The sequence below is a fragment of the Hyla sarda genome, chromosome 1 (genome assembly GCF_029499605.1).
Source record: "Hyla sarda isolate aHylSar1 chromosome 1, aHylSar1.hap1, whole genome shotgun sequence".
NCBI classification, from domain to species: Eukaryota; Metazoa; Chordata; class Amphibia; order Anura; family Hylidae; genus Hyla; species Hyla sarda.
In genome coordinates this window covers 596,625,757-596,641,723 of record NC_079189.1, presented here as the reverse complement: position 1 = coordinate 596,641,723, position 15,967 = coordinate 596,625,757, and the positions used below count along the sequence as shown (strand labels likewise).

Below are 15,967 nucleotides of genomic sequence, written 5' to 3'. Positions count from 1 at the left end.
AAAATGGGCTGGACTAAATTATTGGCACCCTTTCAAAATTGTAAATAAATAAGATTGTTTCAAGCGTGTGATGCTCCTTTAAACTCACCTGGGGCAAGTAACAGGTGTGGGCAATATAAAAATCACACCTGAAAGCAGATAAAAAGGAGAGAAGTTCACTTAGTCTTTGCATTGTGTGTCTGTGTATACCACACTAAGCATGGACAACAGAAAAAGGAGAAGAGAACTGTCTGAGGACTTGAGAACCAAAATTGTGGAAAAATATCAACAATCTCAAGGTTACAAGTCCATCTCCAGAGATCTAGATTTGCCTTTGTCCACAGTGCGCAACATTATCAAGAAGTTTGCAACCCATGGTACTGTAGATAATCTACCTGGGCATGGACGGAAGAAAAAAATTGATGAAAGGTGTCAACGCAGGATAGTCCGGATGATGGATAAGCAGCCCCAAACAAGTTCCAAAGATATTCAAGCTGTCTTGCAGGCTCAGGGAGCATCAGTGTCAGCGCGAACTATCCATCGACATTTAAATGAAATGAAACAATATGGCAGGAGACCCAGGAGGACCCCACTATGGAGGAGACCCAGGAGGACCCCACTGCTGACACAAAGACATAAAAAAGCAAGACTACATTTTGACAAAATGAACTTGAGTAACCAAAATCCTTCTGGGAAAACGTCTTGTGGACAGATGAGACCAAGATAGAGCTTTTTGGTAAAGCACATCATTCTACTGTTTACCGAAAACGGAATGAGGCCTACAAAGAAAGAACACAGTACCTACAGTGATATATGGTGGAGGTCAATGATGTTTTGGGGTTGTTTTGCTGCCTCTGGCACTGGGTGCCTTGAATGTGTACAAGACATCAGGAAATCTGAGGATTACCAACGGATTTTGGGTCGCACTGTGCAGCCCAATGTCAGAAAGCTGGGTTTGCATCAGAGATCTTGGGTCTTCCAGCAGGACAATGACCCCAAACGTACATTAAAAAGCACCAGAAATGGATGGCAACAAAGCGCTGGAGAGTTCTGAAGTGTCAGCAATGAGTCCAGATCTAAATCCCATTGATCACCTGTGGAGAGATCTTACAATTGCTGTTGGGAAAAGGCGCCTTCCAATAAGAGAGACCTGGAGCAGTTTGTAAAGGAAGAGTGGTCCAACAATCCGGCTGAGAGGTGTAAGAAGCTTATTGATGGTTCTAGGAAGCCACTGGTTTCAGTTATTTTGTCCGAAGGGTGTGCAACCAAATATTAAGTCAAGGGTGCCAATAATTTTGTCCAGACCATTTTTGGAGTTTGGGGACATTATGTCCTATTTGCTTTTTTTCCCTCCCTTTTTTGGTTTAGCTCCAATACACACAAAGGGAATAAACATGTGTATAGCAAAACAAGTGTTACTGCAATCCTTTTCTGTGAAAATACTTCATTTTCAAGAAAAATTTCAGGGGTGCAAAAATGTATTGGCCATGACTGTATATCCAGGTCTGCACCCAGCATAAATCATACTGCTGGCAAAGTGATGGAAAACTTACCTAAAGAAACACCTATATGGATCAATCTATGTGGTATATGTGTGTGTGGATATAAAAGATGTATATGTGGTAGCAGTTGTACCTGGATCCTGGTCCCTGTAAGGTCCAGGGCTCTCTTTCATATAAGATGACACCAGTAATACAAATGGTAGACGGCAGGTGGGGCGCTTTGTTATAGATTGGGTCCCAGAAACGTCAAGATAGATAGATAGATAGATAGATATGAATAGTTAAAGCACTTTGCTTTAACTATACAGGAGTGCTGCTGGAGTCTTCACTATTTGCATTTATCTATACAGTCTTTACTACACCTGGTTGTGCTGCCTCTGTATTTTCTATTTAGATAGACAGATAGATATGAGATAGATAGATAGATATGAGATAGATATGAGATAGATAGATAGATAGATAGATATGAGATAGATAGATATGAGATAGGTAGATATAGATATGAGATAGATATGAGATAGATAGATAGATAGATATGAGATAGATAGATAGATATGAGATAGATAGATATGAGATAGGTAGATATAGATATGAGATAGATATGAGATATAGATATGAGATAGATATGAGATAGATAGATATGAGATAGATAGATAGATATGAGATAGATAGATAGATATGAGATAGATAAATAGCTGAGATAGATAGATATGAGATAGACAGATATGAGCTATATATGAGATAGATAGATAGATAGATAGATAGATATGAGATAGACAGATATGAGCTATATATGAGATAGATAGATATGAGATAGATAGATATATATGAGATATATAGATATGAGATAGATAAATAGCTGAGATAGATAGATATGAGATAGACAGATATGAGATAGATAGATAGATGAGATAGATAGATAGATAGATATGAGATATATAGATATGAGATAGAGAGATAGATATGAGATAGATAGGGGATAGATAGATAGATATGAGATAGAGAGATAGATATGGGATAGATATATATGAGATAGATATGAGATAGATATGAGATAGATAGATATGAGATAGATGGATATGAGATAGATGGATAGATATGAGATAGATAGATAGATATGAGATAGAGAGATAGATATGAGATAGATAGATATGAGATAGATAGGGGATAGATAGATAGATAGATAGATATGAGATAGATAGATAGATAGATAGATAGATATGAGATAGATAGATATGAGATAGACATGAGATAGATAAATAGATAGATATGAGATAGATAGATAGATAGATAGATATGAGATAGATAGGGGATAGATATGAGATAGAGAGATATGAGATAGATAGATATGAGATAGATAGATATGAGATAGATATGAGATAGATGGATATGAGATAGATATGAGATAGATATGAGATAGATAGATATGAGATAGATATGAGATAGATGGATATGAGATAGATATGAGATAGATGGATATGAGATAGATAGATATGAGATAGATAGATAGATATGAGATAGATAGATAGATAGATATGAGATAGATAGATATGAGATAGATGGAAATGAGATAGATGGATATGAGATAGATGGATATGAGATAGATAGATAGATATGAGATAGATAGATAGATATGAGATAGATAGATAGATATGAGATAGATAGATATGAGATAGATAGATAGATATGAGATAGATAGATAGATATGAGATAGATAGATATGAGATAGATGGATATGAGATAGATGGATATGAGATAGATGGATATGAGATAGATATGAGATAGATAGATGGATATGAGATAGATAGATAGATAGATATGAGATAGATAGATAGATATGAGATAGGTAGATAGATAGATAGATATGAGATAGATATGAGATAGATAGATAGATATGAGATAGATAGATAGATATGAGATAGATAGATAGATATGAGATAGATAGATATGAGATAGATAGATAGATATGAGATAGATAGATAGATATGAGATAGATAGATATGAGATAGATAGATATGAGATAGATAAATAGATGAGATAGATAAAAAAACAAATCTGTACTCACAGAGCCGACCTGAAATAATCTGGACTTTAAAACATCTTTACAGCCGGATCTATGTTATCATATTGTAACCTGGTCTTTTTCATATGTAATTACTCTGTTTATTATTCTATGTACTTTTATTTTCTTATTCTCAAATATCTGTTTTAAAGAAAAATTCTTTAATAAAAAAACAGTTATAAAAAACAAAAAACAAATCTGCAGCACAATAACAGATGAAGTAATGCTGTGAGATAGGTGCACACCGTCACCAGACTCCCAAGTTGGTTGGATCCACACAAAATATCCACAGCAGAACTCCAAAAAGTAACAACAGTAGCAAATTGGGCAAAAGTCCAAGGGGCGAGTACTTATGCAAGGCCCTGTATATGCACCTACTGTATATGAGTGTGTGTAGGTTTATATACAATGGGGGGAGATTTATCAAAACCTGTCCAGAGGAAAAGTTGTCCAGTTGCCCATAGCAACCAATCAGATCCCTTCTTTCATTTTTGAAAAGGCCTCTGAAATATAAAATAAGTAATCTGATTGGTTGCTATGGGCAACTCAACAACTTTTCCTCTGGGCAGGTTTTGATAAGTCTCCCCCTATGTGTATACGTATGAGATGGGGTACAGAGAGATGACAGGTTCTCTTCATTATTCTGCATGCAGCGGTGTGACAGAGGCCGCACGTCCACCTGCTGGCGGCACAATAACCTCTGCACCTCCGGCTGATCGCACCGCGTCTCTCTCCTCTCATTACAGCTGTCACATGTTCATTAACACCGCAGCAGGAGGGATAGCGGTACAAAGGTCACATGACACATCATATTCTTCCTATGGACCAGGGACTAAAGTTTTTTTTTCTTATTTTAACTTTTTTACTGTACTTTGTGCCTCACTTCCTTGTATGTTTATCATATCTGCTGGCTGTCGCTAAAAGGAAAAAAATATATAAATCTTGCTTAACGCCTTGAGTACACAGCCAATTTACATTTTTGCTCTTTTGTTTTTTTCCCCCCCAAAAAAAAAAAAAATAAATAAAATTATATAAACATACACACACACACACACACGAGGTATAACTATTTTTATTGAGGCTTGTTTTTTATGGAGATTGAGGCTTGTTTTTTGCACGCTTTATTTTACCATAAAATGTACCGCAAAGCAATAAAATATATATATTTTATTGCTTTGCGGTACATTTTATGGTAAAATAAAGCGTGTCATTGTAAAGTACAATTGGTCGTGCAAAAAACAAGCCTCATATGCGTCTGTGGATGGAAAAAAAATAAAATAAAAAGAGTTATAGCTCATATGTGTGTGTATATATATATATATTGTTATAATTTTTTTGGGAGAGAGAAAATTGGGGGGGGGGGGGGGGGAAGCACCATTTTCTACTTTTAGGGGGTTTCATTTCTACGCAGTGCACTTTACAAGTAAGCCTGACATGTTTAACTTAAGGGTCAGTATGACTAAAACTATCCCCATGTTTTTACACGCTTTTCTATTACTGTTCTACTTAAAAAAAAAAAAAAAATATCTAACTTTTTTTGACAAGATAAGTTTGCTTTAAATCACCCAATTCTGACCCCTATAACTTTATTCTTCCGTATTCAGGGCTATATGAGGGCTCAGTTTTTGTGCTTCGATCTGTAGTTTTTATCGCTACCATTTGTGTTTAGATGGGAAATTTTGAACGTTTTTTATTCATTTGTTTCTTATAAATGATGTGACTAAAAATCAGCATTTCTTGGGCGTTTATACATTTTTTATTTTATTTTACATTTACGCTGTTCACCCTGCGGAATCAAAAACATTATATTTTAATAGTTTGGACGTGTCTGTATGCGGTGATACCATATAGGGTTTTCATTTATGGGAAAAGATATGTTTACTTTTTTATTACTATGCAATCACTAGATTGCATCCACCGTATAATGCTATGCCTATTGCATAGCATTGGACAGTGAGATCGCTGCTCTAATGATATCGCTTAACTCTGCAGCCTGTATTAGAGGAGTGACAAACTGGGTGGTACGGGGGATGGTAAGCTACCCCCAGCCACCATTTCATCTCATTGGACCCCCACGATCATACTTCAGGGGTCCGATGAAATGTCCCTGAACCCACCGTCACCTCCATTTTCCATCTAAATGGCGTGATCGCTGATGTCCGCTATTACCGGTGAGCACCCAGCTGCCGATAACAGCCGATACACACCCGCATTGAAATGAGCCCATAGTCGCACTATAATTTGAGGGAGCGGCATGCGTATCCTTAAAGGAGTAGTGCAGTGAAATATAACTTATCCCCTAACCAAAGGATAGGGGATAAGTTATAGATCGCGGGAGGTCTGACCGCTGTGACCTCCCTGCGATCTCCTGAATGGCAGTCTGCTGGAAGGGGGCATGCTAACCCTCGCACTGAGCGGCGGCCAACACGCCCCCTCCATGTATCCCATAGAGATACATGGAGAGGGAGTGTCGGCCGCGGTTTCCTGCGGGGGTCGGCACGGCCGCTTCCGGCAGACTGAGGGGGCTCCGTTCAGGAGATGGCAAGGGGGTTCAATCAGTCGGACCCCCCCTCTCTCGCAATCTATAACTTATCCCCTATCCAAAGGTTATTTTTCACTACTCCTTTAAGGGGTTAAAAAAAGAAAAAAAAAAATCTATCTCATCTGTCAAATTTTCAATGTTTGTATTGCACTTGTGTTAAATGCAAAAATCCTGTACAGAATCAGACTCACAGACTCCATTTTGATCCCTGTGGCACAGAATATAAAACAGAAGACTAGAGCTAAAAGCTATTGTGAATCTAAAGCTGAGTAACTACAAAAATATAGAACAGTGGTCTTCTAACTGTGGCCCTGCAGATGTTGCAAAACTACAACTTCCAGCATGCCGGGCATGCTGGAAGTTGTAGTTTTGCAATGACTGGAGGGCCACAGTTTAGAGACTGTTGATATAAAATATATAGGTCAATCATGCTCATAGCTCTAACCGGTGCAGGGGTCGAGGACTATGGAACCAAGAGTGGATTCCCTACTGATAGGAATAAGGAGTTTGTCTGCAGATATTATAATATGGTGAAGTACTACAAAGCCCAGATACTCAGCACTGTGAACAGAGTTCAGCCATCATGTCAAGACGTGGACATTGTCAGCTTATGCCTGTTGAACTCCTCTGGATTGGGTTAATTTATATCCACGGATCCGATCCCAGCTTCACGAGTTCAGCTTGCAGGCAGTGAATTGAAAATTATATATATGCTGACCTGACTCCTGCACATGCAGCTGCATCATAATGTTCTCTCCGCTGTACCGGACAGCAGCACCTTCTTTTTTATTAAGCTCAGGATATTTCATTTACTGACAGCAAGCATAGTTATTAAAGGGGTACTCTGGTGGATAAAAAAAAAAAAAACATTTAACAACTGGTGCCAGAAAGTTAAACATAATTGTAAATTACTTCTATAAAAAAAATCTTTACCCTTCTAGTAATTATTAGCAGCTGTATGCTACAGAGAAAATTATTTTCTTTTTTAATTTCTTTTATGTCTTGTCCACAGTGCTCTCTGCTGACACCTTTGTCCCTATTAGGAACTGTCCAGAGCAACATAGGTTTGCTATTGGGATTTTCTCCTTCTCTGGACAGTTCCTGATACGGACAGAGGTGTCAGCAGAGAGCACTGTGAACAAGACCAGACAAAAAAGAACAACTCTGGACAAGACAAAAAAGAAATTCAAAAACAATAGAATTTCCTCTGTAGCATACAGCTGCTAAAAAGTACTGAAAGGATTGAGATTTTTTTTTAATAGAAGTGATTTACAAATCAATTTAACTTTCTGGCACCAGTTCATCTAAAAAAAAAAAAAAAAAAGTTTTCCACCAGAATACCCCTTTAAATTAGAATATTAGGAGGTTACAGAAATTGATTCATATTTACCTATATAGAAAGGAAAATGTCACTGACATGGGACTGCAAACCCAATGGCCTAAAGAGCAACCATACTGCAGTACATTTGTAAAGCTTAAAGGGGTACTCCGCTCCCCATCGTCTGGAAGTTTATTGTTCCAAACGCTGTGTACGGCCGTCGCGCCCCCTTCCCATAGAGTTTCGTTGAGGGGGCGGGCGTGACATCACGAGGGGCGGCCCTGAACACGGAAGCCCGCACACAGCGTTCGGGACAATAAACTTCCGGACGCTGGGGAGCGCAGCTCCGGAAGCAGGGCAGCGGAGTACCCCTTTAAGTTTGCCAAGGCATGCTGGGCGTTGTGGTTTCGTAGCAGCTGTATTTTAAGATGCAATGGAAGGAAGTGATAGCAGCTTCAGTACACAGCGCTGAGTATATGGCTGGAAGGCGCTACAGTCTTTCAAGCTGGGTAAAAGGGGGCAGAAGAGCTGATCTCTCCATATCAACGCATATCTAGGTTTCTTACCACCAAAAAAGTGAATCATTCGTATTCGAAAGACGGCTGGGGCTTGTGATAGAGGAAAGACAGAAACCAGTCACTGACAGGAACATTCCTAGCTATAAAGGTGAAAGCAATCGAAGGGGCAACTAGAGGGGGTCGCTGCCAACAATATGCTAATTTGAGAGACTGGTTGCTTGAGACAATTCTATCGATAAGACTGGTTGTTAGGCAACGAATCCTTGTCATATGACAAGCAGACGTTACATCATACAAATAAAAGTGAAAATTAGTAGCGTTGAGCGGCATAGGCCATATTTGAATTCGTGATATTTCGCGAATATATTGACGAATATTCGTCATATATTCACTAAATTCGCATATTCGTAATATTCATGTTTTATTTTCGCATATGCGAAAATTCGTGCATGCGAAAATTAGCATTAGCATATATAAAAATTAGCATAAGCAAAAATTTGCATATGCAAAAATTCACACGCCAGTCTCCTACAGTAGTATTAGAGCCTTCTTTATACCACACAAGCTGGAAGCAGAGAGGGATGATCACTGTGATGTGTACTGTGAAAAAAAAAAAGAATATTCGTAATTACGAATATATAGTGCTATATTCGCGAATATTTGCGAGTTCGCGAATATGCGATATTCGCGAATAAAATTCGCATTGCGAATATCCCTGAGCAACACTAAAAATGAGCACTTCCTCACTTGCATATGTGACAAGTTTCTGGTTGCTAAGCTTTGTGGACCAACCATGGGATCCTGTATTAGGCCAGGCCAAGCCAGATTTCCAATGAAAAACATAGGCCAGCCTGGTCATTACCTATAACAGACCTGAAGCCTTTTTAAAGGGGTACTCCGGTTCAGTAAAATGTATCACCTATCCAAAGGATAGGGGATAACTGTCTGATTGCGGGGGTCCGACCGCTGGGACCCTCTGTCATCTTCTCCCGGCGCCCCGGCTCTACCCATTAAAGGAGCTGTGTCAACTACAGCACGAAGTGATGGCCGACATGCCCGCTCCATGCCTTTCTATCATAGAGCCGAAGATACAGAGATGCATGGAGGGGGGCGTGTTGGCCCCTGTTGTGGTCGACATAGCCTCTTTCATGGTAATCGCCGGGGCACTGGACAGGAAATCATGGGGGGCCCAGCGGTTGGACCCACCACAATCAGACACTTATGCCCTATCCTTTGGATAGAGGATAAACTTTACTATGCTGGAGTACTCCTTTAACCTTTGGTGGAGCAGCAGCTATGGAGGTGCATGTAGGCTCTCGCCCTATGCAGTTTCATCCGTATATACGTGGAAACAAGTGGGGGGTTGCTGTAGAAATGTTGCTCTATTCTTACACTAATATTGCGAACTGCTGTCAATGTATAGCTGTCCCACCTTCCCAGGCTTACGTGTGAATCATTAGAAAGCATTCTTAAGACATTGGGTAAAAAGTATTTTGCACAATTGTGCTGTTACCCATAGCAACTTGAAATCCCAGTTTATTCAGAGCTGTAAGGGCAGATTCACACTATGAAATTTCGGATTTAAAATTCTGCATGAAAATTCCAATGCAGTTAATGGGATACCAAGAATACCATGCGGACAGAATACACTGCTGTCTATGGGGACCAGCAATGCCCGTATGGTTCTAGCGTCGACTGATTTAGTCAGTGCCGATTGCTCTTGGAATATTTCCAGGTGGGGATTCCGTAATGTGAACCCAGCCTAAGAAGCCAAAGAAGAAAGAATAGGGAAGACGGGGAGCAGAATGAAGGGGATGAAGTTGGAAATAAAGGGTGGGGGTAATGGAAGAGGAAGGCGCTGTACTAATCTGGGGGTAAAGCACGATTAGGGTATGTTTACATAGGTCTGGAGATCCAGCATTGTTTCAGCTCCGGTGTAGATGTCCTGCAGCATGTTTTCATCCAATGTACGGTCGTTGCCATGCCCTTTGGTCCTGTGTTGTGCCCCTTTATGAAGCGCGTAATGAAACGCTGGGTACATTGCATCTATTTAGTCTCCAGATTGCCAGACATATTGTGAATAAACCCTAAATTAGTAACTAGAGAACAACAGTGATCCTGCACAGAAGATAGCGCCCTATGTCTCCTATATTATTCATGGATCTATATATACAGGCAGGGATTCTATTGGCATCAAACTACCATCAGGGGGCAGAGGCAGCTGGGCACACTTACCACTCAGCCAGTGAAGAGAACTTATTTTATCCAAGACTTGAGGGTGAGGAAGAAGAGATGATATCATTACACACCACAACACCATCACCAGCTACAAATCTACACCAAAGGAATTTATAGGATACAATAAGCAGGAGGTGGCACAAAGATGCAGATTTAGCTATATCCCTATGCGATGGCACATAAGGCAGCAGTATAAGGAGATTGTGACATATAGGGGCAGATTTAGCTATATCCCTATGCGATGGCACATAAGGCAGCAGTATAAGCAGATTGAACATATAGGGGCAGATTTAGCTATATCCTTATGCCCTGGCATATAAGGCAGCAGTATAAGCAGAGCGCGGCATGGAATTGCAGATTTACATAGAAACATAGAATGTGTCGGCAGATAAGAACCCTTTGGCCCATCTAGTCTGCCCAATAATCTGAATACTATGCATAGTCCCTGGCCCTATCTTATATGAAGGATAGCCTTATGCTTATCCCTACCTTATATGAAGGATAGCCTTATACCTATACCTATCTTATTTGAAGGATAGCCTTATGCTTATCCCTACCTTATATGAAGGATAGCCTTATACCTATACCTATCTTATTTGAAGGATAGCCTTATGCTTATCCCTATCTTATATGAAGGATAGCCTTATGCCTATCCCTATCTTATATGAATAATAGCCTTATGCCTATCCCTATCTTATATGAAGGATAGCCTTATGCCTATCCCTATCTTATATGAAGGATAGCCTTATACCTATCCCTATCTTATATGAAGGATAGCCTTATATCTATCCCTATCTTATATGAAGGATAGCCTTATGCCTATCCCTATCTTATATGGAGGATAGCCTTATGCCTATCCCTATCTTATATGGAGGATAGCCTTATGCCTATCCCTATCTTATATGAAGGATAGCCTTATACTTATCTCTATCTTATATGAAGGATAGCCTTATACCTATCTCTACCTTATATGAAGGATAGCCTTATTCCTATCCCTATCTTATATGAAGGATAGCCTTATGCCTATCCCTATCTTATATGAAGGATAGCCTTGTGCCTATCCCTATCTTATATGAAGGATAGCCTTATACCTATCCCTATCTTATATGAAGGATAGCCTTATGCCAATCCCTATCTTATATGAAGGATTGCCTTATGCCTATCTCTATCTTATTTGAAGGATAGCCTTATACCTATCAATATCTCATATGAAGGATACCCTTATACCTATCCCTATCTTATATGAAGGATAGCCTAATGCCTATCTCTATCTTATATGAAGGATAGCCTTATACCTATCCCTATCTTATATGAAGGATAACCTTATGCCTATCCCTATCTTATATGAAGGATAACCTTATGCCTATCCCTATCTTATATGAAGGATAGCCTTATGCCTATCACTATCTTATATGAAGGATAGTCTTATGCTTATCCCTATCTTATATGAAGGATAGCCTTATACCTATCTCTATCTTATATGAAGGATAGCCTTATACCTATCCCTATCTTATATGAAGGATAGCCTTATACCTATCTCTATCTTATATGAAGGATATCCTTATACCTATCCCATGCATGCTGAAACTCCTTCACTGTATTTGCAGTGACCACTTCTGCAGGAAGGCTATTCCATGCATCCACTACTCTCTCAGTAAAGTAAAGTAATACTTCCTCATATTTCTGCAGAAACCTTTGCCCCTCTAATCTAAAACTATGCCCTCTATATAACACTTTGTCCTCTATATAACACTTAGTGTTATATTGTAGGAGAAAATGGCAGGAGTCCCCACGCAGGGGTATCCCCTGGAAAAATTCCTCGGCGTTTGCTGTGAAAGCGCTTCTCCATTGCGAAAATGAAACGGCTGAAACTTCTTGATTAGAAGGGGGGATTTATTATACAAACGGGTCAGACCTGAAGAAGAAAGGATTCTCCTTTTGAAACGCGTTGTCCACCTTTTTAATTTAATTTTTATTCTTTATTTTTGTAACCCGTTTGTATAATAAATCCCCCCTTCTAATCAAGAAGTTTCAGCCATTTCATTTTCGCAACGGAGAAGCGCTTTCACAGCAAACGCCGAGGAATTTTTCCCAGGGGATACCCCCGCGTGGGGACTCCTGCCATTTTCTCCTACATTATTGCCACCGCCTGCCAGCGGTCTCGGCAAGAAAGCTGCTCCCGATCACCAACCGAAAAGAACTTTATCCCAACGGGGTCTCGAGGACAGCGGCACCCTTCTGCTCACCGTGACTCCAACTGCGCTCTGACCGCAAGGGACCAGCATACATCGAGGGGGCCACCACCACCACTGACAGCAACTGCAATATCTGCCAGCGGACTGCACTTGGACATCTGGGACGCACCAGCCGACGGAACCCATCCCACAGAAGCAGCGCTCCAGAACACCGACACCGGCGGGCACCCCGCAGCACCGGAGACCAGCCAGAACATCGGCCAGCTGTTCCAGCGGTTAGCGGCCCCTGAACCTTGCCGCACACCAGCAAATACGCTTCACAGAGTTGTGCCTGGTTACAGCACAACTCTGAAAGGTGAGCAGAATATTCCCCCCCCCCCTTCCTCTCCTGACCTACCCCCCTTTACCCCCTAGAATTAAAAGGGTAAAGGCACCATCAAGGCGCCATCTCTGTGTTTTTTTCTCTATATAACACTATGTCCTCTATATAACACTATGTCATCTATATAACACTATGTCCTCTGTATAACACTATGTCCTCTATATAACACTATGTCCTCTATATAACACTATGTCCTCTGTATAACACTATGTCCTCTATATAACACTATGTCGTCTATATAACACTATATCCTCTATATAACACTATGTCCTCTATATAACACTATATCCTCTATATAACACTATGTCCTCTTGTGGTAGTTTTTCTCCTATATAAATCTCCTCTCCTCCTTTACCATGTTGATTCCCTTTATGTATATAAAAGTCTCTATCATATCCCCTCTGTCTCTTCTTTCTTCTATACATGTTAAGGTCCTTTAACCTTTCCTGGTAAGTTTTATCCTGCAATCCATTTGGCTACAGTATGCCCCTATGCCCTGGCATAAGCAGGGGGTGACACAGAGTTGCAGATTTAGCTATATCCCAATGCCCCGGCATATAAGGCAGCAGTATAAGAGGGGGTGATGCAGAATTGCAGGTTTAGCTGCATCCCTATGCTCTGGCACAGTGGTCTCCAAACTGTGGACTACAGATGTTGCAAAATTACAACTCCCAGCATGCCTGGACAGCCAATGGCATGGTAAAAGTTGTAGAACATCTGGAGGGCCACAGTTTGGCGACCACTGTCCTGGCACATAAGGCAACAAGTAGTAGGTAGCACAGAATTGCAGATTTATCTACGTCTCTAAGTCCTGGCACATAAGGCAGTGGTATAAGGGGGAATTACACATAGATGCAGGTTTACCTATGTCCCTATGCCTTGGCACATAAGAGAGCAGTATAAAGCAGGGGGTGAAGCAGAATTGCAGATATACCTATGTCCCTATGCCTTGGCACATAAGAGAGCAGTATAAAGCAGGGGGTGAAGCAGAATTTCAGATATAGCTATGCCCTATGCCCTGGCACATAAGAGAGCAGTATAAGCAGGGGGTGAAGCAGAATTGCAGATATAGCTATGCCCTATGCCTTGGCACATAAGAGAGCAGTATAAAGCAGCGGGTGAAGCAGAATTTCAGATATAGCTATGCCCTGGCACATAAGAGAGCAGTATAAGCAGGGGGTGAAGCAGAATTTCAGATATAGCTATGCCCTATGCCCTGGCACATATGGCAGCAATATAAACAGATGCAGATATCTCATTCCATCAGCTCTGACAGGGATCCTGGACACATGAGAAAGCAGGAGCACTGAACAGCAATGGAGGCCAGGTCTCTATACCGCGTCACCAAATAGAGCCCCAGTGTTATATGTGGGGAACGCCGAGGGGTCATCACCGATTAGGACAAACCCTGGAAGAAGGCTTTATACATTCCCCTATACAATAATCATCCTGTGTTATGTGTGCTGCTACATAGGACTGCAGGTAGCACCTGCTACATTATCTGTTATCACTTTGTTCTATGGTGTTACATAGGACTGCAGGTAGCACCTGCTACATTATCTGTTATCACTTTGTTCTATGGTGTTACATAGGACTGCAGGTAACACCCGCTACATTATCTGTTATCACTTTGTTCTATGGTGTTACACAGGACTGCAGGTAACATCCACTACATTATCTGTTATCACTTTGTTCTATGGTGTTACATAGGACTGCAGGTAACACCCGCTACATTATCTGTTATCACTTGGTTCTATGGTGTTACATAGGACTGCAGGTAACACCTGCTACATTATCTGTTATCACTTTGTTCTGTGGTGTTACATAGGACTGCAGGTAACACCCGCTACATTATCTGTTATCACTTGGTTCTATGGTGTTACATAGGACTGCAGGTAACACCTGCTACATTATCTGTTATCACTTTGTTCTGTGGTGTTACATAGGACTGCAGGTAACACCAACTATATTATCTGTAATTAATTTGTTCTATGGTGTCACCTAGGACTGCAGATGTCTGTACTCTTTACAATGCAGTAAAGAAGCAGTCGTGTGACACATTCAGCTCTGCTACATCAGCTCATTCAGCTCTGCTACATCAGCGTGCCACTTGCCATTGTGACCCTGATGACCCGGCACAGACCGGCACAGACACCGCAGTCATATACGATCATGATTTCCCCATTTTTCGTGGGCAGCAGAAGGATGAAGACGTCTGAGTCGTGCTGCAGTGAGATTTAATCAGACAATTACGCTACGATCCTCTGCCCCGCCATGTGACCTCCGACTGACTCATGAGGTGGTTGTGGAGGACAGAACGGGAATGAAAGGGAGAAGACAAGCCGTCAGCCCGTAAGTGGTCTCCGCAAGACACAGGGGCTCTATAGGCTGCAGGGTCTGCCAGCAACAGAAACACGACAAACACATTGTATGTTCATCCTACTGTATCGCGCACAGCTCAACATAGTGTTGTTATATAGGACAGCTGGTTCCTTCAATTAGGTCAGTGTTTCCCAACCAGGGTGCCTCCAGCTGTTTCAAAACTACAACTCCCAGCATGCCTGGACAGCCTTCGGCTGTCCAGGCCTGCTGGGAGTTGTGGTTTTGTAACAGCTGGAGGCCCCAAGGTTGGGAAACACTGAAGTAACTAACTAGCTGATGAGTAGGTTGAACATTCAGCTGACAGCTAACTATCCCACTTTCTCCATACATATGAATGCTTAGCTCAGATGAGCGTTCATGTGTTCTTGATAGAGAGAAGAGGGGTACAACGCTGGCAGACTCCTCTGATGGCAGCTTAGGCGGCTTTCAGACTATAAAATTCATCCGTTTTAAAGATCCGTTTGATGTTCCGTTATGAAAACCCTGAAAATCGGCCATTAAACGGCCGTTGCAAAATCCCATACGTCCGTTAGAAAATCCCATTATAGTCTATGGGATTTTTACGTTATCCGTTTTAACCCGTTATAGCCTGTTAACCCCTACAGGACCCATGACGTAACGGTACGTCCCGACACCCTGGGTCTTAAGGACCAGGGACGTACATTTACGTCATGGGCAGTTTTAGTCCCCGCCGTGCGCCGGGCGGGGATCGGAGCGGGATGGCTGCTGAAATCATTCAGCAGGCATCCCGTGCAAATGACCAGGGGGGTCATCAGACCCCCCCATGTCGGCGATCGCGGCAAATCGCAAGTGAATTCACACTTGCGATTTGCGCGATTCCGGGTCATT

The 15,967-nt window shown here is 41.3% G+C and overlaps 1 protein-coding gene across 12 annotated transcripts in view; it reads right to left on the bottom strand.

Moving 5' to 3' along the window:
* UNC13B (unc-13 homolog B) overlaps window positions 1–15,967 on the bottom strand; it is a 427,170-nt gene that overhangs the window by 35,138 nt on the left and 376,065 nt on the right. The window lies entirely within an intron of this gene.